Genomic DNA, 2,770 nt, shown 5'->3' on the forward strand with positions numbered 1-2,770 from the left:
AGTATATGAGAGAAAAGGGAATGGAAAGAGATGCTGAAAGGTCGAGATGAAGTGATATGGGTGGAGATTGTGTGGAGTATAACCACCAGCACAAACTAGTTGGGCCGAATGGCCTGTTTCTGCGCTGTACATTCTATGTGCTCCCATGTAACGCGAGTAAACTCAGATTCTGCTGTACTTCCAGCACAATGGATCAGGATCTACTTTGAGGAAATTCTGGGCCATGGCATATAGCCGGTGTGAATTTTCCTATTTTCTGCATCCCCATTTTCTGCCTCTCTGATTGAGATTGCTGGTTCAACCACCAGCGGCAGGTCGGGGCCATAAAAGGAGCGGAGGTGTGGCAGCCCAGGAGCAGCGTAAAGGCCACATCAGGGAGCAGTGCGAGCTGGTGCAGGAGGGCGACGAGTTGGAGAAGGCCGATTGGATTGGATGTCACCAAAATCAAGGTCGCTGATTGGAGCGCGGGCAGGTACAGCAGGAGAGGCGGCAAGCAACAGAGGAGCGGCGAGGTCGGGGCGAAGGAGCGGCGAGAGATTGTAGAGGGATGTGATCGCGGCCCAGGTAGAAGCGTGAGTTTGGGGTCCAGAAGAGGGAAGGCCCAGGGGCAGCACGGGCCAGCCCACACTGCGATATGTGTGCGCACTAGGTCCGTGCAGCAGAGCTGGTCTCTAGTTGCCACTGGACCAAGCCCTAGCTCGGTCAAGCCCGTGTGGTGGCTGGTGTGCAACGGCCACCCCACGTTAAAAAAATCCACGCACAGGCATCTTCCACCCTTCAAGATGTAGTTCAGGACCTGGAATGTCAGGTCCTTCATTGAAACATCTGTGAACTCATCCCTTTTTAGCGTGGAAGCAAGTCATCCCTCGATACGAGGGGCTGCCTAAGAAGGATTGAGATTGCTGATTTGCGTTGAATTGGGGGAAGTTTCGTTGTGTGAAGCCAGGCCAAATAGGAAATGGGCCGAGATCAAATATTTTATATGGAAGTCCCTTTCAATCAGCAGAGAAAGGACATGCTTTTCTCATCAGTCTGTTTGAAGCTGAACTCAGGTCCCTGGAATAAAATAATAACATGCTTGGCCATTTCCTACAATTATTCTGAAAGGATAATGACACGGCAAATTGGATTCCTGGCATATATTTTTTTTTTTTTGAAATTCGTAGCCAATCGTTCCAATTCTTTGTCAAATCACAAACGCCAGAGGTCACCTTGCACACGCCAAGGATCACTCTGCGCCAATGCTCTTAGCCAAAAGGCCTAGAGCCACTGCACCGTTCCTGGAAGTACTGCAATACCAGGTTCGTGCCATGGAGGTGGATGGGTCAGGGCCCCCCCACACACACCTCCGTGGAGGTGGATGGGTCAAGCCACCCCACCCACCTCCTATTTCCAAAAAAACAAGCATATACCTTCCCGATCCAGGGAGAACCACCTCGGGGTTATGGTGGTTACTCCCCTGTCAGGTCAGTTCCGCATGATCTTAGCCAAAAGGCCGAGAAGCGAAATTGAAAAGTACGACAACGGATTCCTGGCATATATTCTTTAACGCCAGGCATGGTATGGGTCGGCAGATCCCCCAGACAGTCAGACCATTCGAGAGCGCTGAAGGGCTGCAAACTCTGAATGAGGGGAGTCCCGTGATTGCTCGCCACCCCTGGGCTGGTGCAATATTGGGAGGTTTGGATGCCGTGTGGGGGGATGGGAGACCGATCGCACACTCCTGCTCCTCCTGGCCCCAGAAAAATAATGTTATCCCATTGACCGTATCCTGACACTTAAAAGTTTTAAAATGAAGTTTAAAATGTTCCTAACTCGGGAAATGTTTGAAGTTCCCTTCACACCAGATGCAGTTCGGTTGCCGCTGATATCAAGCCAAAGCAGCGAGATCATCTCAACAAAACTAAAGCAAAATACTGCGGGTGCTGGAAATCTGAAATAAAAACAGAAAGTGCTGGGTACAGTCAGCAGCTCAGGCAGCATCCGTGGAGAGGGAAACACAGTGACTGTTCCAGGTCGATGGTCTCTCGTCAGAACTGTGACATTACCTTTGTGATAATTCACTCTCGGTGAGCTGTGAGCTGGCGCCTTTCGCTCAAATGCCTACTATATCTAATTATGTCTTACTGTAAAGCACTGAAATTGTGCTCACAGAGTCTTACTCGATGAGAGGGCAGATAAGAGAACCTGGTATGAGTGTCAGTACGCCCAATTTTCAGTACTTCCACTTCCAACCTGTAACTCGGCAAATTGCATGCACTGATTCTCTCATCTTCAATCCCAATGAGTGAGGCTTCACACTGGGAAAAAAAGTCTCGCAATTTACACTGCAAACGTTATGTCAATGCGAAGCCATAACCACTTCATATTTACACAAAATGTGTGATATATCTGATACATAAAAGGTGTAAGTGCATATTCAGAATGTTCAGTACATACGAGCCCCAAAATTGCGAGACTTTTTTGCAGCCACGCAGCCTCACGCCTCAGGGGGAACATTGCTCGCACAGTATGACTGCAGTCAAGGGAACAGATTTTCCTATTCATGCACCTGCAGTTATTGGACCGCCTGAAGGCAGCAAATGCAGGAAAATCAGACAGGGAGGATTGCAGGTCCCATGGGAGCCCGCCTGATTTTCACACCATTTAAGTGAATGGGTGCTCAATCAGGCAGGGTCTGTTAGGGGCGCGCACTCCTCACCCACTTGTCCAATATCCACTATGTCCAGGCAATCCATGAAAAAGAGTTGCGTTTATGTGGCATCTTTCA

General features: G+C 49.4%; 1 pseudogene; it reads right to left on the reverse strand.

Moving 5' to 3' along the window:
* Positions 1-1,264: 1,264 nt before the first annotated feature.
* On the reverse strand, positions 1,265-1,507 carry LOC139260571 (U2 spliceosomal RNA; annotated as a pseudogene).
* Positions 1,508-2,770: the final 1,263 nt, after the last annotated feature.

This window comes from Pristiophorus japonicus, chromosome 3 (genome assembly GCF_044704955.1).
Source record: "Pristiophorus japonicus isolate sPriJap1 chromosome 3, sPriJap1.hap1, whole genome shotgun sequence".
In the NCBI taxonomy this organism is placed as follows: Eukaryota; Metazoa; Chordata; class Chondrichthyes; family Pristiophoridae; genus Pristiophorus; species Pristiophorus japonicus.